Source organism: Marmota flaviventris, chromosome 16, assembly GCF_047511675.1.
Source record: "Marmota flaviventris isolate mMarFla1 chromosome 16, mMarFla1.hap1, whole genome shotgun sequence".
NCBI lineage: Eukaryota > Metazoa > Chordata > Mammalia > Rodentia > Sciuridae > Marmota > Marmota flaviventris.
Genome location: NC_092513.1, coordinates 68,751,795 through 68,777,286, shown reverse-complemented (window position 1 = coordinate 68,777,286; position 25,492 = coordinate 68,751,795). Strand labels below are relative to the sequence as shown.

Below are 25,492 nucleotides of genomic sequence, written 5' to 3'. Positions count from 1 at the left end.
AATTAGAGGAAACGCGTGGGTGTGGTATTTGGTACAAAATGTGGTAGAAGGAAAAAACGACAAAAAAGAAATTTGCCCTTAAAAGGAAAGAGAGCCTCTGATATCCCTTGGTATTCGATCTTTTTTTTTCATGTTTTCAAACTGAAACACCAACTTTTAAAGGCAGCAACAGAGAGGAACAGGGACAGGTGAACTGCGTTCACCTCTCCTTGTTGGGGAGCCTGCGAGCAGGTCCAGGCTGCCTTGCTCCTACCTCTTCTGTTTGGTTTGTCACCTTTGTGAAGTGCTGGCATTTCTCAAGCCTTCACAAAGCCCCAGAAGGAAACTCCAAGGTGGCCAAGCACGGGCTTCGCGTGGCCAGGACGCAGGGCGTTTTAGGACTCCAAGCTGCCACCTCCCATCAGGCTGGCACCTCCAAGAGGAGGTGCCCATCTCTCCTGAAGCCACCTCTGCGCAAGTCCCAGCCCCATCAGGTGTCAGCGATGGCCCAGACCAGTCAGGTGACCTTTGGATGCACTTCCCCAGGGTGACTCAGTGCCAAGCCCTGAGCGGGTGGGTGCCGCGCTCCTCCACACTCCAAGAGGTGCCGGAGCGGAACAGCCAGCCCTTGAACGCTAATAATAACTGGTCAACAGAACCACAGCCAAGGCTCCCCGTGGGAAGGAGCGAGCTGCCCAATTTGAGCAGCTGGCCTGAGCAAGGGTTTCCTAGGTGCTCCTTGTTTATAAAGCTCCCGACCAGCTCCACATCCACCTCTTCATCCAAACGTTCAGGGAACACCTCAAATGTCCTTGTTTGCTCACTCTCGTTTTTTGAGAAATATATTCCTTCAGGAAAAAAAAAAAAGTAACTTTCCACTTTATAATTTTCACCACTCAATATCCGGTCTGCAGAGGGTGATGGATAGAAATACTCCAATAATATTCACCTTAGATATTTCCAAAGGACAAGTCCACGCTGTCTGGGGCAGGTGGGAGAAGGGCGATGGACAGCAGCAGTGAGCCCCTGATGGATGCCTCCTGACTCTGGGCCTGCCCGGCTCTGATCAGTGGTAGACAGAGGCCACTGCTCAGTCCAGTGTGGGTACAGCTGGAGGCCACTCCCATACACCCACTCGCAGATCTTGGGTGCTCACTAATGTGCCCTCTGGCACACTCCTTGCTGCCCGATGCCCACAAAGACAAAGCTGGGCAAGGCTGTGCTCCCCTCTGGAGACAAGAGGAGCTTCCCACTGCCTGAGGAGCAGCCCCAGCCCCAGCCCGTGTCCTCTTGAAACTGCTGTCTCTGCTCGACCTCTCTGCACAGTGTTGTCTCACTGGCTGGAACCAGAAGTGACCTGTGATTAATTATGCACCATCCTCAGAAGATCAGGCTTTCTGCAACCATCAGGGAGAGACGCGGACTTGAAGAATCAAATGACAACCTCCGCAGCAGCCTTCCCAGAACAGCTTGGAAGTCCACGGCCAAAGCCGCCCTCTGAGGCACAGTGAGTGCTGGGATCAAGCCACTGGGTCCAGGCAGTCAGAGCTGGAGAAGCAACTCAATCTGACCACGGAAATCCAAAGAGGTGACCATCTCGGCTGATGTCTGAAGGACATGACACGAAATGATGGTCCTGTGTGAGGCTGGTCCCCCAGCTGAGGTCACTAGCTGCAACTGCATGACAAATGAGCCCTTGGTGGCAGCTATGCATGACGAGGAGGCAGCATCCGTGAGTGGCCCCGGCACACAGGGCCACTGGACACGCAGCCCTGACTCCACACACTCTGGAGGAAACGCGACAGTCTGGCTCTTCTGGAAGGCTAGACGGGGCGGGGCTTGGAAAGTGCATCTGTCCTGCAGAGCAGCTGTGGAGGGGCAGAGAACTCAGGGGCATGGATGGCTACTGGCATTCAACTGCAGGGGCCACAAAGACCCCGACCCGGGTGTTCTGGAGGCCTCCAGCCAAGCAGAAAGAGCTCATTTCTGCTGCCTCGGTAACAAAGGCCTAGGTATGTGCTCTTACACCGCAAAAGCCAATGAGGGTTGTCCATGGAGAGTCCCCACAGCAGCCCAGGCAGTGATGGAGAGACAGGCCCTCCTTGGATGCCGAGCCTGGTGGTCAGAGCGAGGCCGGGGCTGGCTGCGTCGCTGAGCTGCAGCAGCTACAGGAGCAACCCCATTCTGAATCATGGACCCAACCCAGCAAAAGGGATCGGCAAATACACGTGAACCGCAGTGAGGGTCTGTATCATCATCCATCATTAGACGGAGGTGAAAGGATTCCTGAGACTCGGCCAAGGAAAAGCACAGGCTCTCGCAGCGAGAGCTAACGAGGACCACCAGATCTGACCTGCAAGCACCACTCATGTCGCCACCCAGGGTCAGAGCTCACCATCCAACCTGAAGCCCACTTCCCCGACGTTTAAGCCATTTCTTCTTTATAGCTTCCCTTTTCCCTTTATAATTGGCCTTATTTATTCCCTTTCCCTGTGGAGTCGACAAGTAGGAGCAGACCTATCTTATTCCCAGCTCCGCAGTGCTGACCTCAGCAGAGTCCTTCAGGGAGAGGCCAGGGCCTCCAGAGCCCTGAGAGGCTGGGATGGAGGGGCAGGAGCAGCAAGGAGACCCTACGCCCATGGACACCACCCTCCTCCCACCACCACCCTCCTCCCACCACCTCCTTCTCACTGGCTGGCAAAGCAAATGCAGTCCTTGGAATGACAGAGATGAGCACCTGACTTCCGTCCCCATGGGGAAGTGGCCATTGCTGCTTGTCACCGATGCTCTCCCTGTGTCCCCAAACATCCCAAACATCCCCCAGAATCACCAACACCACCGGCATCCATTTGATCTTAAAAAAAAAAAATACATATCCATGAAAACATGTGAAATAGGAGAGAACACATATTTAAACACACAAGACTAGCATCCGAGAGCAGCTGGAGGAGATGGTGATGGGGACACGGGGACAGCTCTGCCAGAGGGGCTCCATCAGGCAGAAGGGCCCTTCAGGTCCCCTTGGCACTGGGGTGACCCCACAGCCTTGGGGAGGAGCACGGGGCCAGATCACCAGCTCTGAGCTGCTCACCTCGCCCTTCTCAGGCACGTGCCAGCACCTGTCTGAGCCTCACACTCGTCCTCCCTAAAATGGGGAAGGCCCTGGTGACGAGATAGGACCCAAGGCACACGCGTGGTTCCAACACCTAATGGCCCCCTGCATAAGTGGCTGAGGCAGTGAGGGGAGTAGGGGAATGGCCAAGAAGCCACTGCCTGCCATTGTCAGACCCTGAGGAGGAGCACCGGGCTTGTTGTTCGCCAGCCAGGCTAAAAGGGACAAGAGGGGGAAATAACTGTCCTTTGCCCAAGTTAGGGGACAAGGGGAAAAAGGACCTCGTGACCCACCCTAATGAACTCCACTCCATGGCCAAACCCCCAAGGAGTTAGATCTTAGGTCCGTTTAGAGCAGAATTTAATATTTTCCTCTTCAAATAATCGCTTACGTAGATCAGCACTGGGTGGGCTCTGCCTTCCCTTACCACTGACCAAAGCCTCCCACTTCCCTCAAGCCTCCCCCTGGTCATGCTGACCAAGCCTCCATTTCCCCCAGGGGCCTCCTTCCCACCCGACGCACAGAGCCACACACTGATCCACGCAGAGTGACTCACTGTGAGGGATTCCCCACAGAGAACACACTCCCAGTCAAGTGACTCATCTCCACACTTCCTTTGAGTGAAAACATGTTATTATGTTCAATAAAACCATACAAGAAATAATAGCTAAAGATGGCATTTAAACAACTTCTACCAACACCTAAAAATGGCTTCCTGGAGGAAAAGGGAATCATTGGCATTTTCAAAGATATTTTCAGAGCTCCCTCTTCTCTCCTCCTCCTCGGCCCACCTCCCCTGATGCATGAGTCATGGCCACATCCCCAGCTGCAAGGACCCCTGGCCCAGGGTAAGCTTGGGCGAAGTGGGTTTGTCATGAAGATGGAGGCTGCCATTGAGATCTAAAAGCAGTCTAGCTACTCCACGACCGTCCCTTCCCCTTTCAGTTCCCATGGAAACAGACCTCCGATCGCCAAAAACAGGGTAAAGATAGCACCATGCCCAGTTTTCCCCACAATCTGTTTCCATGGGAACTGGAAAAGAAAGGAAGGGAGGCTGCGTAGCCAGACTGCTGAAAACCTCCGTCCTCCTCAGCTGGAGTGGCGGGCAGCACACCGGTCCCAGCAGCCCACAGGCCTCTGTGGGCTCTTGAGGAATGAAAAGTCCACCCAGGGATGGAGTCTCAGGGAAAGCAAGGCTCACAGCAGGCTGGACCAAGTGCTCGAAGCCAGCTGTGGACCTCTCACCCAGCAAGCAGTTCATTTCTTGAATGTCCCTTCAGCCAAGTTGAGAGGACCCACTTCAGACCAGCTGGTCCCACACCTGGCTGGGAGACAGAATCACCCCAGACCTTCGGAATCAATATTTCTGAGGGCTGGGACCAGAACTGAGTAGTGTTTCATAAGCTCCAAAAGTGATTCTCAAGCAGGACCATTCTGGGAACCTGATGGTCTAGACGGAAGCTTCTCAAAGTTCAGCACCCGTGCAAAATTCTGTGGGAATTTTGGTGAACTGCAGATTGGGGTCCAGCAGGTCTGGAGCAGGGCCTGAGGTTCTGCATTCTAACCAGCACCCAGGGATGCTGATTCCTCTGGTCCATGGACCACATTCAAGTAGCAAGATTCTAGAGTCCAGTGATTTGAGTCTTGCACCTTCTTTAGAAACCGAAGATGATGATGATAGTCATCTCTGCAGTAGCAGCTAGTTCCTACCTCCAATTGCTAGTCCACTACCCATGACAGGGTCTGAAGAAGACTGGCTTGGCATAAGGGCATTCACGTAATGCTTCATATGACCCTCCCTTAAGTGTTTCCTCCACCTTCGTGAGGTAAGATATCCATGAGGATCAAAAGCTAACAATGTTCAAAATCCATGTGTAATCATCAGGTAAATGTGATTACTTCCTCCAAAGCTGATCTCTCTGAGAAAGGTAACAGCAAATTCCACTCATCTGAGGATCAAACTAGTGATGGGAAATGTGCAAAACGTGTAGAAAATATCCACAACTATGGACATAGAAGAATGCCACTGTCCACATGTCATTTTAAAGAAAATAGAGACACTTTGGAGGAATCTCGGGTATTTATGACAAAAATAATAATAATAATTTAGGTAGCCTTAAAATCCCCAAAAGAAATTCTAAAAGAAAATTCTAAAACAAAGAAAAAATTGTAAAGTATCAACATGATTTCCATGTTTTAGTTAAAAATATGCAGGGTAATAGAAAGGTAATATTTATTTCCATAGTGAACCATAAAATGATTTAAACCACGTTAAATGCTGGCATATTATTCAAAAACAAGTTACTGATTTGCTATTTTAAGAAATCTCCATTTTGCTGATATAGAAAAGGCAAGCTATTTCAGTTTGTTTCACTAAATACACTGTATACCTCATTCAAAAAGCACATGAATCTTTGAAAATTACAGTAAGAACAAAGATTTCAACTATAAATCACGAAGCCATGTCATAAGCTTTCTTGAAAAAAATAATCTGATTCTAAAAATGTGGAAGGAGAAAAAAATCAATTATTTGATTAGTCAGCACACAAGCAGCAGAGCGAGCTGAGTGCGTCTGCACAGGTTGTACCGCGGGCAGCTAAAGGAAGCACTCACCCTCTTCATTGCACTGAAGCAAAAATACACAGATATTTAAACATGCGTGGAAAATGCCACACACAAACTTTGTTTAAAATATTGCGATTCTGTTATTTTGAGGTTCCCAAAGCACACAAGCCAGAGTGTGTGAAAGACATATGCACACATATGCACGCATGCACACACGCGCGCACACACCCCCCCACACACACACAATGATGAAGTAAATGGCTGTGGCAGATGATGCCAAGAGGGGAGCTGTTAAGTGCTCCATCAAAAATGATAAAAATGATTGGGAATAAATGCAGAGGCCTGCTCACACCCAGACCACTAAAATCTGCTAGTCTATGAGACTCCAGGCAGAAAAATCCATTGTTGGTATTTACTGCATGCACGTGTGTACTTTGTGTAACACGAGGAGCAACCACAGCTGAGTCGGCAAGCTTCCTACAGTGAGCCAGATGGCGGGCGGCTTTGCACAAGGCCATGCAGTCTCTGTCCCTGCTCCCCTATGTTGTCAGGATGGCCTGAAAGCAGCCATGACAAACAGCACGTAAGCCCACAGGTGCGGCCATGTTCCAATAAAACTTTATCAATACAAACAAGCCCTGGCCAGCAGGTGGACCACAGGCCATAGTCTGCCCGCCAGTCGACTAGAGCACACAAGGCTTTCCTTATTTGGGGGAAATGTCTTATTCAACTTCAACTCCAAGACTCCAGAGAAAGGTGGGAAAAACCCTCTTCAGTTCAGTCTCATTCTGTTTTCAGATGTCCCTGAGGAACCCCTGGACTCACAACACCCCAAATGCTCAACATTTCCCAACACCTACCTACCAGCTCTGCTCAGCTGCAACAAATTAACGCACTGTAATCATTTCTTATGTGTTCTCTGTATTTTTTTTTTTACAAACATCTTGTCTCTTTCACTTCGTTCTAATAGTTCCAAGGGCAAGACTTGATTTGCATTTCCCTTTAGAATTGAGCTTAGTATTCAGCACTAACACAAAGATATCAAGGGTTCTGCTGACCAACCAGTTCCCCCTTCTTCCTGAGAGGTAGGTTAAAAAAAAAAAAAAGAAAAGAAAAACACCATCCCTGATGTCTATCCCAATGAGATTATGGCAAAGAAGAAATTCTCCAGGTCTACGCTATGAAGGCCAAGCATATAAATGAGTGTGCTCACTAGAATTCCTGAGGTAAGTGCCCCTAGCAAATGTACATGGCGATACGCACTGAATTCAGTAATACATAAAAGTGCAATGAACTACGTGGTGAACAAATTAATTGTTCATATTTGAATAGAATTACAGAATTTGGAAACAGGAAATGCTCTTTAGGTATTATCCACTTCAGTGTACTATCCTCCATAAGAAGAAATCCCGGCTCAGATATCTCCAGTAGTTATGCACATCTGGGCCTCAAACTCATAAAACTGGGATAAATCTAATGATAGAGAAATTTTTGCACTTTAAAGAAATCCTATAATGAATCTTTCCTCGCTGATAAAAACATGCACTGGTAAAAAGATGCTTGCCTGTCATTTAGCCGTTCCCTGACTCCGGGTTTGGATAAGTGTAGCTGTCATGGTGGAAGGTGTGCCTGAGACCACACACAGTGCTTATGCAGGAGAGCATGACAGCTCGCAGTGCCATGGCAGAGGTGAGTCACACCTGTGACTAGGGGTGTGGCGGCAGCTGGGTGTGAGCACGGCAGCTCCCGTGGGAGGTCACAGCTGCTTTCTGTGACCTGGCTTTCTGGGTCACTGGCACATCAATGTGAGATGAGATGAGCAGCTATCTCTGGAGCTACCTCTGCAGGAAGGGCGCTTCTCTGCAGCCATTGCGAGGTCCTACCTCCCACCGCCTCGCGCCTTCCTGCCCACTGAACTCCTTACCAAGGAGAAAACCTTCCTGGATCCAATGGCTTAGTCTGAAAATCCCGGTTGCATTTTCTGGAGAGAAAAGGTAGAGATGGAGAAACAGGAAGGCAGCAGTGCCTGGCGTGAAAGGCCTGGTGTCGGGAAAGGCTTGTGGCCCCTCTGGCAGAGCGGGAAGTGGAAGGAGCACAGTCTAATGCACGTCTAAAGCTGTGATGATAAACCTGCCTCTCTTGGGTGGGTCTCTCAGCTACGGAGATTCACCTGAGGCCACATGGGCAGGCTCTCAGAGCATCGCCCTTCTCAGAGAGGGGTCACACTGGAACCACTGAGGACGTCAGCAGAGTCGGCTCAAACACAGGCAAAGGGAGAGCGACTCTGAAACCACAGCATCACACGAGGCCCAGCTCCCACGTGCATCCCTGGCCGTCTCCCCTGTGTGCCCACCCAGCGCAGGAGTGGAGACCACGAGCCACATCACTTGTACCCAGGGCCATGAGATCCCACAGGACAAGGGTTTTCAAACTTTGGATGGTAACTCATTACTAAGCTGCAAAATTAACAAAGCAAGCCAAAACCAAACTCCTTGGGAGACCTCCCTAGAGTGACATACACACGTGTAGCAGAGCCTGTGAACCTGGTCACAATGCAACGTTTATTTCTTACTGTGAATTATGGTCAGGATATAAAATCCACTTCTTACTGAGAAATGCTATGCCATCAGCACAGCTCCCTGCGTGAAGGGCCATTTGCAACCAGGAATTTAATTAGTGCATTGGCTGAGTATTAAAGATGTCCATACACCAACCACTCCACACTAATGGAGATGTACTCCAGCGACTGGTGCTCAAACCTCCCCAGAACCCACTCCAGGTGGCAGGTGTGGCGGGGCAGCGGTCAGGTGGGCTGACCAAATCTGGTGACCTCGGATTTGGAGATGAAGTGGAAGACAGGGTAGGGGGCCTGTGGGGGCCCGTGGGACAGCGTAAGCCCACGCAGTGTCTAACAGAAGTCTGTCATCAAAAGAGAGGACACTTGAGGAAAGAATATTTACCTAAAGAGCCTGACGTTCATTTTCACTATGTCCTAAGAGGCGATCAGCATTTATCTAGGTGTGGTGGCACAGAGGCACTCTCAAAAATGCAGATCCGAGACAGGTGCTGCTCTGCCTGGCTTCTTCCATGGCCCCCACTGCAGCTAGGACGTGGCTCAAGCTCAAGAGCACTTGTGCCCTCCCACGGTCCAGTGTCCCCCTCCACTCCCAGTGCAAACCTCACGCTGCAACCATCTGAGAGTGCCCAGGAGGCGTCTGCAGTGCCCAAGCTAGCAACTGCCCACCCACAGCCAGCCTGGGCCACGGGCCCCGCAGGCTCCGCTGGTGCAGCCTGGGCCACCCATCTCTCAGCATCATTCCCTTATCCATCTGCACCAAGCTGGGGAGCTCCCCAAGGGCAGGGAGTGCATGGGGTTCCTGCACCCCCAACACCAGACACAAGTACACCAGAGGCAGTCCCTGAAAGAGCAAAGATGGAAGGAGAACAGCGTCCACCGCTCCTGAGGTCACTGCCCTCTGCCTGGGAGGGCTGGGCCTCCTCATCCCGTGGACAGCCATGGTCCTCTCGTTCTTCACCTCGATATCCACTCAGTTGATACGCATGCACGCCGACTGAGCTTCCTCAGGCAAAAAAAAATGAAAACATGTCCCTCCTTCTCCACCACCCGCTGCCCTCTAGGCAGAAATCACAACACTAGCCAGCCCGGCGGACAGAAAGGACAGCAGACAACTCCAGGGGCTGCAGTCAGCTGAGAGAGGGATTCGCTTCATGAGGACTATTACAAATAACAGGTGAGCTTATCTCTGAGATACACATTATACATAAATTATGTATACTGTATATGGTATATATCACACATCTGTGTGCATTATATTATATATAATTGTACACATATAGGATACATTATTTGCATACATATATTTGTGTGTATGTATACATACATACATATACATACACATATTAGCATTTCTAATTCAATGCATAAATTTGTCCAAGTCAGGAAACAATGCACTCTGTAGTGGCTTTGCCCACAGAGGTCTGGAGCACTCTGGAAATCTTATTAGCCCCTCTTAGCATTTCCCAATCATAGTACTTCAGACTTAAAGAGACAGAGTTTTTCAAGGAGTGTGGCTATATACCTGATTTTTTCTTTTTTTTTTAATATTTATTTTTTAGTTGTACACCATACCTTTATTTTGTTTATTTATTTTTATGTGGTGCTGAGGATCGAACCCAGGGCCTCACACATGCTAGGCAAGCGCTCTACTGCTGAGCCACAACCCCAGCCCTGTACCTGATTCTTTTGCACACTACCATATCAGGGTGGACATGTGTCACGTGTATGCATTTCTCTATATAATACTGATTCACATCTATTATGAGGCTGGGTGTTTTTTGTTTGTTTGTTTGGTTTTGATACCAGGGATGGAACCCAGGGGCACTTAACCACTTAGCTACATCCCTGCCCTTTTTACATTTTCTTTTGAGACAGAGTTTCACTGAGTCGCTTAGGGCCTCATTAAGTTGCTGAAGTGGTTCTGAACTTGTGATTCCCCTGCTTCAGCCTCCCAAACTGCTGGGATGAGAGACGTGCACCACTACACCCAGCTATGAAGCTGGTCTTTTCCCAGGGTCAGGTAATTCTGCCCATCTGTCCTTCACAGACAGGTAAGCCCAGAGTCGGAGAAGCTCTGCGATGGCTGCCAGGTTAGACGGAGACAAAATGCAACTTGGAGTAGCCCTGCCCACCTGAAGCCAGAGGGGCAGGGCCAGAGCTGTGCACCCTTGCGACCTCCCCACCACAGAAGAATGAGAGGAAGGACCCTTCCCTGCCTGGGCCCCGCCACTGTGTCCATGCAGCAGCTGGGCAGCTGGACCCAGCACTACAGTAACCAACGACCAACAGGACCTTGTTTATAGAATAAATGACCACCACACACAGGAAGTCCCAGCTCTGCCAGGTGAACGACTCTGGTCAGAAAGGGTGAAGAGACATCTCAGCGGCAGAGTGGATTCCTGGTAAGCCAAAGGCTCTGGGTTCCATCCCCAGCACCATAGAAAATAAAATAAAATAAGTAATAAGAAGAAAAAAACCAAAAAGTGGTAAGAAGAGGTGGCGCCTGGCTAGTTGGAGCAGCGGGCACTGAGTTCTTCAAGGCCTGGGCTCCCGCTGCCCTCCCTGGGCCTAATTGGCTTTTCCAGTCTCCAGTTTCCTCGGGTAGTGAGAGAGTCGGAGCTGGTCATCTCTCAAAGTAGCGTCTAGCTCCAAACTGGATGGAAGAAAAGCAAGGTGAGACAACGCTGGGGACCTACTGTCCACACAAAGTCCAAACAGGCCTTGTCCAGGGGCACCTTCTGCAGCTGCAGGTGTTCCCCAAGAACCTGGTGTCCATGCCCAGGAGCAAGGGCGTGGAGAAGCAGGACAGATGACAAGAAGGCAGGCAAGCACGTTGCAGACATCCAGAAGAGACCCACCCACCCTCTCCAGGTGGCCGCCTGACAGGTCTGCTCTTCCTCTCTTTTGTTCCCTCTTCCTTCTGAGCCTGGCCCCGAGCACTGGTGTCCCAGAGTCCCACAGTCAGGCCTGCCATCGTCTCTGTCTACAGACCCATCTTGACAGCCACCTATGTCCTAATGACCCCAAACCTATAACTTTGGGCAGGATCCCTTCCCTGAGCTCCAAATCCTTAATTTCTAGCCACAGTCTACAGTCTAAAGTGCAGAGCCCCCCCCCAATTCACCCAATTTTAATACACCATAAAGGGATCCTTCCTCCCAGACCAGCACCTCCTCTTCTTGTACTCTTGGACTCAAACAGGCGTGGCCACCCCAGTTCCTGCACTCCCATCCCCCACATCCTTCAACCCACCAGTCCCTAAAACATCTCTGGCCAGGACTGGGGTCCCTGCACCTGTGGGGCGGGGGGCAATTCCTGGGCATGAACACCAGAGCCCTTTACAACATGACCATCCAGCCTGATGGTTGACCTCGACTCAGGTCCCTACGACAGCCATTTCCCAAACCCACAGAGCTCCTGCCCGCTTCTGAGCAGCTTATCTAAGATTCCCATCTCCCCAGGTTGGGATTCCATGGGGACGGGGGTCAGGATGCTGCCTTCTCGTTCCTGGAAGACCTGCGTGGACAGAGCCATAGTATTCTCACTCTTGGTGGCTCCAATGGCCATGGCTAGGACCCGAGCGTGAAGTGTGGGCACGTGGGTTTTCACTCACATGCAGGAACTCCTTGGTGTTTCTTGGGCTCTTCAATAATTACAAATCAGGCAAATCTGAAATGCGCTGCCTCGTGACACGGTAAGCACCCACCACCGTGGCTGCTGTCGGGTGCTGGGGAGGAATGCAGCCATCAGACAGGACTGCAGCTGACAAGCAAGAAACTCTTTCTTCCTCTGAGATGATTTGACAGACACAGAGACCACATCCGGCTGAGCCACTCTGCTCCTCACTCAGGGTCCTGTTGCCATGGCAGCCTCAAGGACACACCCTACAAAGACCACCCTGACGCCCGTCATGAAGATCAGCCATGACCCACATGTCCCCGAAGCCTTTCCAGAGCGTCAGGAACTAGGGGCAACGGCCATTGACTCTGCCTTAAAAATGGAACTTGAACCCCACGTATTCTTGCTACAGGAAGCAGGAAGTTACAAATTCTGTTTTTTTGGTTTTTTTTTTTGTGTGTGTGTGTGCTTGGCTTCACTATAAGAGACATTAAGTGAACGAATTCAGAAGATAAAGATCAGACCACTCTCATATTTATTCAGAAGGATTTTTTTTTTCTGTTGAAGTTTTCAACATCAAATAAATATATTCCAGATCCTGATCTTTAATAAGAGCTTATATCCTACCCTGGTCAAGCCAGGGGTAAAGAAATACAAATCTTCAAAGGATCAAATACTTCGTTTTAGCTGAACTTTCGACATGACTCTGAGTCATGCCATTAATAGAAAACAACGCCGGGAAGAAACCAGGCTCCGGATCAGTTGAGAAGCAATCAGGGCCTATTCCAGAATGTCTGCTGACTGTGGGACGTGCACACAACGTTGTGAGTTCAAGACTTACAGAAACAAATATTTACTTTAAGTTTCAAATTATGTCTATAGGATGCTCATTAAAAAAAAAAAAAGGTCAAACCCAACTAGGAAATCCTGGGGACTTTGAGATGGCTCCCCTCTGACTGAAATGACATCCATCTAATGGGCTTTTACAGGAATGACATTCAGTATCAAGACCATTTACTCTTAGGACATTTCTCCACATGGGGACACAAGTAGGTACTATCAGAAAAGGCAACTGTCATGGAGGGAACTCACGCACAGGCTACATGATGCTGGTCAATGCTCGTAGGAGTGCAAGGTGGGCAAGGTTGCTTCACACAAACTGCACGGCTCTCCACGGACTGGACAATTCAGCAGCAGGCCACTGTGTGGTCCTCAGGATCCTTTCCTATCTCCCCAGCTAAGCTGTTAAGTTGCTTATGGACAAGGACACTGTCCTGGGCTCCTTGCTCCACGCACTCATAGCACTTTGCACACCCAGTGTTAGTCAGCTCTCATGACTATGACAAGATACCTGAGATAATCAACTTTTACAAAAGGCAGGTTTATCAGGGCTCATGGTTTCAAAGGCATCAGTCCATGACTGATGAGCTCCATGCATTGGGCCTGTGGTGAGGGCCGCACAACATGGTGAGGAGTGCGAGGTACAGCAAACTGCTCCACTGATGGTGGCCAGAAAACAGAGATGGAGAGGGGAGGAGACCAGCTTCCCACAATCCCCTTCAAGGTCATGACCCAGTGACCTAAAACTTCCTATTAGGTCCCATCTCTTAAAGGTTCCACCACCTTCCAACAGCACCACGCGGAGGACATAGGCTTTGGGCTCAGATCCACACCAGTGCTCCAGCCCGACCCCAGTAACACTGTCAACCCTTAGTTTATCACTTCTGCCTGCTGGGCTGGTTGCCCCTCCCTTCCTTCCTTCCTTCTTTCTCTATAAGGAAGGACTGAAAGACTCCCGGGCATATACTACTCGAAGCATCACCAAGTTCATCTCCACCGTCTTCACATGTGCAGGAAACAGAATAAAGTGCTTCCACAGAGGATTTTAACAGTCACTTTCTACTTGCATGAAATGTGCCCCTACTCAAGAACTCAAATAATATCTGTCACTAGAGAACATTTTTAAGAGGCAGTAATGTTCACTGTGAAAAAGATTAGAAATAGAGATAAATGAACTAACCAACATTATAACCCTCACTGCCAAAGTTACCCAATATTAGTGGCAAGTATCTTGCAGATCAGATGATTAGGCATGTTTTTATAAAAAAACGGGAAAAAAAATCATATTACAGATACTGTTATATAAAGTTTTCATTTAATATATATTAAAACTCATTCTATGCTGATGACACTTTTTCTTTGGAACAAAACATCTACATATCCACAGTATACTTGAGACCAATCTTTAAAGTTCACAATAGCAGTCATGTCTGCTAATGTAGAATCTCTGATGACAAGATCAGGTCTAGTAGAGATGGCAGCAAAGACTGTGCACAGTACCTGGAATTGTCTGTAGACTTGTGACAAGGACAAGGCATTGTAAGATACCAAGGTTCGCACTGTATTACCACTCCACCGAGGAGCGCCTGCTAATTTGGCAATTAAAATGTTTCACATTTTTTAAAAATGAGACTGAGTATAAAGACTTAAGGCACCTCTGAGACCACAACCAATATTTATTTTATTTTTATTACAGTACTGCTCCTGACACTACATATTTTATCATGAAAATGAGAACTAGCATTATCATCGTCAGCTGTCAAAACAGTTCCTGAATGCCAAGGTCATAAGCCATCACTAATTCAAAGACAACGTGCGGTAGTTAAGAATGCAAAGCCGTCCTCAGAGCTGACTCCCAGACTCAGCCTGACATGGTGCATGACAGGCTCCGCTCTGTTTAGACAAAGCTCTTTTGGGCGCTGGGATAATTAAAACATACACACATGCACTTGAGAAACCTGCATGTTAATTCCCAGTCTCCTTTTCCTCGGGTGCGGTCCTGGAGATTTTCATTAAGGGAAGCAGAGTGCAGCTGTCAGCAAACGCCCTCCTGCCCCCATTCCTATTATTCTCCAGCCCTGGCTGCCAGTCGGCATTTTGATGAGTAACCTGATAACTACATCACACAGCGCTGGTTAGACACATGATTAGCAAAAGACAGTCAGGCTCTCGTACCTTAAGCAAAGAAGAAAAAAAAAGTAGTTTTCCACTTAAGCTCTTCCACAGAGGCCTGAAGTGCCCACCAAGCTCACAGCTAGGATCCACCTCCCTCTCGTGTAATCTGCATAATCGGAGTCCAAAGGAACCTTCCTGCCCATAATCCAAGTACATACAAGCCACGCTCAAGGACAACTGGATGTGTCACTTTGGCCTTCCCTTCTCACTCCTGGTAAACTGCTTTCCATACTCTTAGATCCAGCAAACTATCTTCGGCTGTTGTAACCCTTCTAATTTTCTATCTGTTTTATTCAACTTGGCTTCAAAAATGTGTGTCTGTTTCTGTGAAGATCCAGCTAGAAACATCCGGATCACACCTGGAGCAAGGAGACCTCGATGGAAAGGTCACCCAGCTGCAACCTGGGGACTCAGAGGTTTCACAGCCAGACAGCGGTACCCATGGGCTTTCATTTTTTTTAAATATTTTTTTAGTTGTCCGTGGACCTTTATTTTTCTTATTTTTATGTGGTGCTGAGAATAGAACCCAGTGCCTCACACGTGCTAGGCAAGTGCTCTGCCCCTGAGCCCCAGCCCCAGCCCCAGCCCCATCCTCAGTGGCCGCTCCAAGTCATTAGCTCCACCAGCTATCTGTCCATATCTGAGCCTGGGTCTGCGGGGAGCCTGCTCCGACTGGCTGCAGGCAGAGCCCAGCAGACAGCACCAAGGAGAGGAACACAGGCCCTGGAGGGGAACCACGCAGCCCACAGCCCTCATCCTGCCGCAAAGCCCTGCATGGACCAGGCAGCCTCACCTGTGGCCACAACACCTGACAGGGATGAGGGCCACAGGGAGGCATCTGGACCTCCTCGGATGACCTCACTCAACTGCCAGGGAACCTGCACGGACAGACCCGGCAGGGTGACGTTCTGACCTTCCAGCCGATGGGACGGCGCAAACCTGGCTCAGGGCCACAGTGGAAATGGCTGTCTCGGCTGGGGTGGGGGTGGGGTCAAGCCATGCAACCACCACCCAGAGGGAGGTGCAACAAGTTCCTGGGGTCTCTGTAAGGAAGCTGCAGAGACCAAAAGCTGCTCTCCAAACCTGACGTCTCCCCTTTCCTCGAAATCATCACCACCCAAAACATCAGTATATCATACACATATAGGTGACAGAAAAATGGGGACAGGCATTCTGAAGCATATTTGGAGAGAGTGAGGATCCTGTGGCCACATCGGGGGTCTTCTCAGCAAGCCACAGGCTCTTGCAGAGGGTGCTGCTTTTGGAGCTCAGAACACTAAATGTGTGCCGCTAACTCTACTCCCTCCACTGCAAGCTGATGCTTACATGAGCCTTCAACTCACAAGTACTTGGTGCAAACCTCAAAGGCCATTCTCAATGCAAAACGTGGTGGGGTTTTTATGTTCCTATCCCCACGCCCCCTTCTCTGAGGAAAAACAGGAACACCGGGGAGATCAGTGGAGATCAAAGGGGGAAAAGTGGGACATAAAAATACAGAAATTCTCCTGGGGCCAGGAAGGGACCTTCCCATCACTCAGGCTTGCCTGGTGAAGGAGCCGTTGCCTGGTGAAGGATCCGTGTGCGTCCACCTTCCTTGACTCAGTTCCCCCAGGCAAGAGGCCTTATGTAAGAAAGTCCAGCATGCCTGCATCTCATATTTTACCTTGTTGAAAAATATTGGAGATTTTTAAAGCAAATAAATGACAATGGCCAGTGCATTTGAAGACAGAAATGGGAAAACCCACACTCACCAATGTTCTTCTCATGACCATTCATGCTTACTCTGGATAACCTGGAAATGGCTCAACCCCCAAATCTCAGGGACGTTTTGTCATACTGACGCTCTTCAGTACTGATACCACAATGGAAGGATGAGGTCTACCAGACAAGGCCCACGGCAGCACTGACTGCGGAATCTAGGCAGGATCATCACTGGTGGACACTGTTGATGTCCTCGCTGGATACAATGCAGCACGTGCGTGTCCTCCCTTGTGTTACCTTGCTATACCCGGGTTAGGTTACAACTTCCCAAGGACAGAAGAGACCCTCCACAGGACCCTATTCTCAGTCTGACCCTAAAATAAACCTGCCTCCAAAGTGCCTTAGAGGTGTGATTTTTTTTTTTCCCTCCACTGATAACAAGAGACAACCAGCAAGAAGCTAAGAGGCTGGGTCCTGGGTGTCAGGAGCTTGGCTGAGCCCTGAGGTGGTAGAACCTGACCATCACTGGAGAGGGACTGTTCCTGAAGACCTAGGGCAGCTAGAGGCTTAACATCTCTCCCTTCCAGGGCCCACTTAGAGCTCCCATCCTCTGCTCCACCAAAAGTTGAGAAAACTTTAGTCACATTATTTCAAAAGCCAAAGATAGCCAGGAATAACAATAATCAGCTTCCAGCCGGGCCTGGCCACAGGCCTGTGGGTTGGAGGGAACCCTCTGAAACACACAAGCCAAGGCCAGTGTCACCTGAAGGCAAAGCAGGGTGAGGAATCGGGACCCTTTCTGGTCGACGCAGTGGGCCTGTCACGGTGGGCCTAAAGCAGCTGTCACTGCCAAGTGAGCAAGGACCAGCCTTCTTATCAGTCATCACCTGTTAAATTTCCCCAAATGAGTTCAAAATCATGTTTATCTGTCATTAAAAAAAAACGTTGGTCCCTTTTTGCAGTGGTTACCCAGCAAATGGATCGGCAAAGTACTGGACCTGGCAGCTCACAACACAGCTTGGCTTTCCCTTAAACACACAGGGAAAGTCCTGACTCAAACAGCAGACCATCTCATCGCTGGACAACTTCAACCTTCAGAAACTACCTGCCACCGATTGCAGGGGACCTTGACCCCCTGTACCTTCGCCCATAGGCTCCCAGGGGATCATCTCCAACAGTGCACAGCCCTGCTCTCCTCCTCCTGAGAGAGCCTCTCCACTCACTTGAGGGCCTTTGTCTACAGGACAGAGTCCTCTCTATCCCTGAGCTTCTCCTGGTGACTTAATGCTAAGACTCCTGGCCACTGGAGTCCCTTCCTCTGACCCATCTCTGGGGTATCAAACCTGAACCTGAGCCTGACCGTGTGGGATTCCATGGAGCAATGACACGCACTGGTGCAGGCTGAGGTGATGTTGTGGCCTCTCCATTTACCTCTGCCCCATCCCCTTCCTGGTCAGCAGTCCAGCTTCCCTCCCTCAGCAGGAAGCAGACCGGACCTAATTTGCAACATTAACATGTCTGAGGGCTGCTGGAGTCTCAGTCAGCAACCCAGCTCAGATCCCAGGCTAGGAAACACCACAGGAAACAGCAGGGAAAACCACAGCAAAACTACAGACCCCCAGACACCAGGGGCAGGAGGTCGTGGGCAGAGGGACATAATGGAATATTTGGCCTGTTTGCCAAAGAGAGACTCAGGAAGATTTTAAAACAGCAGGTGTACAGGGGAATTGAAAAACATGCACACGGGCCAGGCAAGGCACATCACAAAAATCAGGAGTAGAAGGACCTAATCCTCCCCAGGGACTGATTTCAAAGCCCAGCCAAGCAGTGGAGGCTTCCCCAGCACAGAGCCACTCCAGAAATACAGGGGAAGGTAGCTATTTTTTTTTCCAAATACCTAAAATGTTCCTCACAAAAGCACACACCATAACAACAACAACAAAAAAAAAAAAACATAAAAATAAAAAGAACCCTCAAAACAAAACAAAACACAGGAAAACATGAACCTAAGGGGGAAAAAAAAAAGTGGTGGACACTGTCGCTGAAGAAGCACAGGCGTTGGATGTACCAGACAAAGACTTGAGGAGTCTTTTATGCTGAAAGAACTAACCTTTTTATATAGGAGCTCAGAGCTATAATCTTTCCTCTTAAAACTGCCTTCACTATCTCCCAGACATTTTGGCATATATATTTGTATTTCCATTCTCACTTGATTCTAAACATTTTAAAGTTTCTCCTCTCATTTCTTTGACAAGCCACTTGTGATTCAAAAGTGTAATGGTCATTCTCCATGTGTTTACATCATTCCTCTGGTTTTTCTTGCTGTTGATTTCTAATTTCATTCCATTATGATATGATAAGATTCCAAGAAATTATTTCAAATTACCTAAATTTGTTAAGACCTGCTTTGTGGCCTAATATATAATCTATTTTGGAGAAAGTTCAATGAGCAGCTGTAAAGAAAGTGCATTCAGCTGTTGTTGGGTGAAATGATCTGTAGATACTCATTAAGTTCAATTAACTTATAGTATGTTTTAACTTTGTGGTACCTTTGCTGGTTTTATGTCTGGATGACTTATCTGTTAGTGAGAAAGGCATTGAAATCACTCAGTATTACAGTACTGGGGCCTGTCTGCATCTTTATGTGGAGTAGTATCTGCTTAATACAACTCATTGCACCAATCTTTCAGGCATAAACATTTACTATAATTATATATTCTCTTGGGATTGTCCCCTTTACCAATGTGTACTGAAATTGTTTGTCTCTTCTAATTTTGGCTTACAATTTGTTTGGCAGATATGAGAACAGCTACTCCTGCTTGCTTGTGGGTTCCATTTGCATGAAGTATCATTTTCCACCCATTTATTTGCAACCTGTGAATTTCTTTACCTGTGAGACGTGTTTCTTGCAGGTAATATATAGTTGGGTCTTATTTTTAAATCCAACCTGTCAGTCTGTGTCTTTTAATTGAAGAATTAAGATTTATTCCTTCCCAAGCTCTTGGTTGCTCTTCTCTTCTTCTCTGTGTGGGATTCCTTTAAGTATTTTCTGCAATGCTGGCTTAGTAGTCATGAATTCCTTTAAATTGGCTTATTGTGGAAGGTTTTAACTTCTTCTTTGATTGTGAAGGATGGTTTTTCTAGATAGAACAACCTTGGTTGTCACTATTTTCTTTCAGGGCTTGACAGATCAAGTCCTCCTTCTGGGTTTCTTGTAATCAATCTACTGTTATTCTAATTAGTTTTCCTTTGAATATGACCAGCATTTCTCTATTACAACTTTTAATTTTTTATTAGGGGTTTTTGGCATTTTAATTATAATGTGTCACAGAGAGGTTCTTCTCAGGTCTTGTCTACTTGGGATTGTAAATGTATCCAGTAACTGGATGTCCATCTTATTCCCAGGGCTTGGATATTTTCCTCTATTATTTCACTGAATAGCCTATCAATGTCGTTAGCCTGTATCTCTGCTCTGTCCCCAATACCTATGAACCTTAAGTTTGATCTCTCGTAGTTGTCCCAGAGTTTTTCTATATTCTGATCATAGTTTCTCATTTTTTCTTTAATACCGTCTGAATGTTCAAAGGTATCCACCTCACTTCAAGCTCTGAAACTTTGTCTTCTACTTGATCTAATCTATTGGAGAGGCATTCAACTGAGTTTCATATTTGATTTATTGTGTCTTTTGCTTCCAAGATTTATGTTTGGTTCTTTTTCACCATTTCTATCTCTTTATGGAAATGTTCTTTTATATCTTGCGTTTCCTTCCTTCGTTCATTCCTTAGCTCTCCTTTTAATTTGTTGATCATTTTAATAACCAACTTTTGTAATTCCTTGTCTGGCATTTCATCCATTTCAAAGTCTGTGGGTTCAGTTATTGGGGGATTAAAAACTTTTGAAGACATCTTATTGGTTTATTTCCTCACATTTTCTGATATCCTATATTGTTTGTCCATCTTCTATTCTGGGAGGGTCTTTTAATGAGCACTTATCTCTTACTGTAAGCCCTGGTCTGGGGTTATGTCTTATTGTCAGCACAATTGAGGTGCTTAAGTTCAATCATCAGCTCCACTTTGAGAGAAGACAGTAACACCAGGGATAGTGGTAATTTCAGAACAAATCATAATATAGACATTTAAAAATTTATTGCTAATAATTTATACCATTCTTCTAAATAATGAAAAAAGTGGGTGAGAAATAATATATAGTAGGTTGAAAAGTTAAACATCAATGACAATAACTTAATACTAACATATATGAGAAGAAGAAAGAGAAGAGAAAGGAAAAAAATGTGTGAGGGAAGGGAGACAGAAGGAAAAATGAGGAGAGAAAGAAAGAACAAAAGAGGAAAGGAATGAGAAAAAAATTTTTTAAAAACCAATTAATTGGAATAATTCATAAAATTATATGTAATCATGAGAAAACTTTTAATGATGAGGAAAGATATAACCAACAAAATACTTTACAGAAAAGAAATATTGCCACCTAAATCATAGAAAGATTCTGTTTTCTCCTTGCTGTGATATTTAAAATACAGACACTTCTCTCTTGGACTCTCACAGCCACACAAGCAGGTGTGAGCTTGCTTTCGTAGTTTACAGTGCGTGGAGAGCAGTGGCACGTGGTAGGGGCACCGGGTGGCTCAGCACTAGGTGCAGCGCAGCAGCTGGTGGCTGAGACCAAGGCAGGAGGATCGCTTGACCCCAGGAGCTTGAGGCCAGTGTGGGCAACACAGTGAGACCGTTATCTCTTAAGCTGAAGGAGGGGAAGGGGAGAAGTAGGAGAGGGAGCAGAAGAGGACATAGAGACAGATGAAGAAGAAAAAGAAAGAGAAGGATCTCAAATTAACACCCTAACTGTGTATCCCAAGGAGCTAGAGAAAGAACAAATGAAACTCAAGACTAGAAGAAGAAAGAAAAGAACAAAAAATTGGAATAGAACAAAAGTAAAACAGAGTCTAGAAAAATGAGAGAAAAAAATAATTTTTTAAAAGATCTGAAAAGTTGTTAAGCATTTAGCTAGACTAAGAAAATCAGAATTGAATGTGGAGACATTACTACTCATTTTATATGAATCAAAAGTACCAGGAACAATTTTATGCCAACAAATTTTCCACCTCGATGAAAAGGACGAATTCCTAGAAACACACAACCTACTAAGGCTGAATCATGAAGAAACAGAAAATCTGAGTAGACCTATAAGTAGGAAGGAGGCCGAATCAGCAAGCAAAACCTCTCACGAAAGGAAAACCAAGGACCAAGTGTTTTCATTGGTGAATCTCACCAAGCCTTTTTAAAAAGATCAACACCAATTCTTCTCAAACTATTTAAAAAAATAGTATCATCTGTTGAGGGCCACAGTGGAGTCGGGATGCCACATGGCATTTTTGCCAGAAGTAGTGGTTGAGAGGTGACGCCAGCGAGCCATTAAGATGATGACTTTTGAGTTCTCGCAGAGTTCCCATTGAGTTCCGGTTGAGCTCTCGCGGGGATTCCTGAAGAGTTCTCATTGGTTGGGGAAGTGCCGGAGTCGGGATGCCAAAGTCAAAAGAATACATTATAAGAAAACTATGAATTAAAAACAAATGACCTTATGAATAGTTGATACAAAACCTCCATCAAAATACAGTCACGTGCCATTTATGATGGGGATGTGTTCTCAGAATGCACTGTTAGGTAATTTTGGTGCAAACCATAGAATGTTCTTTCACAAACTAAGATAGTACGATGTCATAAGCAATAGAATCTTATGCCAACACCATCGTATTTGCAGCCCATCCCTGACCAAAACATCGTTAAGTAGAACTTGACTATAATAGTACATCAAATTCAGCAGCATGTTAAAAGGATTATACAACATGAACAAGGGGGATTCATTCCGGGAATTAAAGGAGGTTCAACACATAGAATCAATAAATATATCCTATTAACAGAACAAATGTGGGGACAATCCACGATTGTCTCAATTGATGCAGGAAAATTACCTGGCAAAATTCAACACCCATTCAACAAACCAGAAACAGAAGGAAATTGCCTCAACGTTCTAAAGATTATCTATAAAAACCCTACAAGTAACATCACACTCAAAGGTGAAGGACTGAGAACTACTTCTCTAAGATGAAGAGCAGAACAAGAAAGCCCATTTTTGCTACTTCTACTCAACATAATACTGGAAATCCTACAGAGGGAAATCAGGCAAGAAAGACAGATAAAAAGAATACAAATAGAAAAGGAAGAGGTAAAACTATTTCTGTTCACAGCTGACATAATCTTAAATGTAGAAAATCATAAACATTTTACACACACAGATGCGTGCACACCAAAACTATGAGAACTAATAAGAAACAAAATCAACATATAAACATCCATGTACTGGTATGAACTAACAATGAGCAACCCAGAAAGAAATTCAGAGAACAATTCCACTTATGATAGCATAAGAAAGAATAAAATAGTTACAGATAAACTTAATTAAGGAGTGTGCAGAAGAATCATGCATGGTAGAATCTTAATCAGCTACGAAAGTGAAACCTTATTATTCACAACAACATGAATGGAACTGAGGATCTTTATGTGAACTGAAGTCAGCCAGACACAGGACAGTACATACTGCATGATCTCACTCACACGTGAGCTGTGGTTACCAGAGGCTGGACAGACAAATGCACAGGGAAGAATGGTGAAAAGTCAATCATTGGTACTAGGCCGGAGCTCTTCAGAGCCATTACACAGTAAGTAGGGTAACTACAGATAAGATAATGTACCATAGGTTTCAAAAGTCTAGAAGAAAAGATTTTAAATGTTTTCACCATAAAAACTAATAAGCGTTGGACTTAAGCATTACACAAAGGTTTAATGATTTGACCATTACATAATGTATACACCTATTGAAACATCACATGGTGATTCAAATATAGTTAATATTGTGCCTTACATCAAATGTTAAAAAGACTGGTATACTGGAAACCAAAAACATTGCTTCAATGCTTTAAAAATTAATAATCTGTTTCAATAAATGGAAAGACATTCTATTGACTCAAGGACTGGAATACTGAAGATGGCTAAGATGTCAATACAATACAACATGACCTACAAATTCAATATATTCCCTATCAAAACTCTGATAAATCCATTTTCAAATTCATATGGAACATCAAGAGATCCTTAAACAAAACAAAACAAAAAACTTGAGAGGAAGAACAAAGTTGGAAGACTCAATTTTCCAATATCAAAACTTGCTTCAAGTCTACAATAATCAAAGCAGCACGATACTAATAAGGACAGACAGACACACAATGGAGTAGAACAGGGACCTGGAAATGAAACCCTGCACATATGGTCCGATGTTTTTTACAAGGGTACCAAGACCCTTCAATGGGTGAAAAACAGTTTATTCAACATATAAGTTGAGAAAACTGGACACCCACATGCAAAACAATCAAGCTGGACGCTTGCATCTTATACAAAAATAACTCAAAATGGATTAAAATCTAAACATAAGGGCTACAACTATAAAAACTCTAAGAAGAAAAGCTTCTCAACAATGACATGGCAATGAATTCTTGGATATGACACCAAAAACAGAGACCACCAAAAAAAAAAAAAAAAGGAAATTTGTGCTTCATCAAAATTAAGAAATTTTGAATATACAAAGACATTATCAAAAAAGTGAAAAGCTACTCCCAGGCACAGTGGCACATGCCCGTGATCCCAGCTACTTAGGAGGCTAAAGCAGGAGGATCACAAGTTCAAGGCCAGCCTCAGCAACTTTAGCAAGACCCTGCTAAAAAAAAATTGGGGTGAAGCTCAGTGGCAAAGACCTCTGGGTTCAGTAGGAAATGGGGGCTTGCTCAGTGGTAAAGCACCTCTGGGTTCAATTCCCGGCACAACCCCCACCAAAAACAAAAGTACTAGGAAGTATGACTGAGTGATTTTTATTTTCTTTTTAAAACTGTTTTCAAAATGTTCTTCATGATCTTTTATTACCATTTCAATATAAAGATCATTTTATCTATAACTTTAAAAAAGAGGACATTACCATTGCCCCTGTCAGACTGTTCCTATTTTGGTTTCATTCATGTATTTACACTAAGTTTTTACTTTTACCTCTGAAAAGAACACAAAGCTTAATACACATACAGAAGGAAAAAAAGACCTAAGAGATAATGTGTTCACCACACAACACATTACTTTTTGCAAAGCCAATCTTTTTAATAAGTGAATACCCTTCTCAAGCCACAAGAAAAGGCAGTCCCTAAATTGTGGGAAGTAAAATTACCAACACTTTGCCCTTTCCTACCCAAATAGTCTACCACTTTGCTCAAATTGCACATCACAGATATCACAAATGAAGCAAAAAGAGAAATGTAAACTGTTTCATGAATTTCAGCAAAGAAGTAACCTCCTCCCTCCTCTACCCCAAGAGAGCAAACCTAAAACAAAAGACGCCCCCCGACTCACGGCTGTCCTCTTGGAAGGAAAGCATCACGCTAAAACACCGACATCTCCCTCCTCCCCGCCTGTCCCCCAGTTGAAACCAACACAGACGCACAAACCAGGCTCCCAGGTGCTCCCTCCAGCAACACCAAGTGTGAGCGACTGAGCCTTGTTTTTTACGTTCAGAGGAACATCCACCAACAATTCTTGGAAACTGCACTGTGTTCTTCACAGAAATGCAAAGATGGAGAACATGGCCCAGTTCAATTCTATTTTCACCAGAACCTTATCTCCACAGAGTAAACATATGCGTGACAGTAACCTTTACACTCTCAGAAACATTCACAAACAAATCCACCAACGCGGCGCTGAGGAAGGGCACAGCTCGGCTCAGGGCTGGGATCCGCTGTCACAGTCCAGAGCGGCAGGTGCTGTTTTTAGATCTGTTTCTGGAAGCGCAACTGCTATCAATGTGTGAAACCAGAGCGG

The 25,492-nt window shown here is 46.2% G+C and overlaps 1 protein-coding gene across 3 annotated transcripts in view; it reads right to left on the bottom strand.

The window, feature by feature from the left end:
• The window catches only part of Ldlrad4 (low density lipoprotein receptor class A domain containing 4), a 366,677-nt gene that overhangs the window by 236,039 nt on the left and 105,146 nt on the right, over window positions 1–25,492 (bottom strand). The window contains exon 1 of one of the 3 annotated variants that reach the window (XM_027920672.3): window positions 11,848–12,030. The exons of the other annotated variants lie outside the window; for them this stretch is intronic. The gene's annotated coding sequence lies outside the window, so the exon portion shown is untranslated. Of the gene's footprint in view, window positions 1–11,847; window positions 12,031–25,492 lie in introns of those variants that run through there. 3 annotated transcript variants of the gene reach the window in all.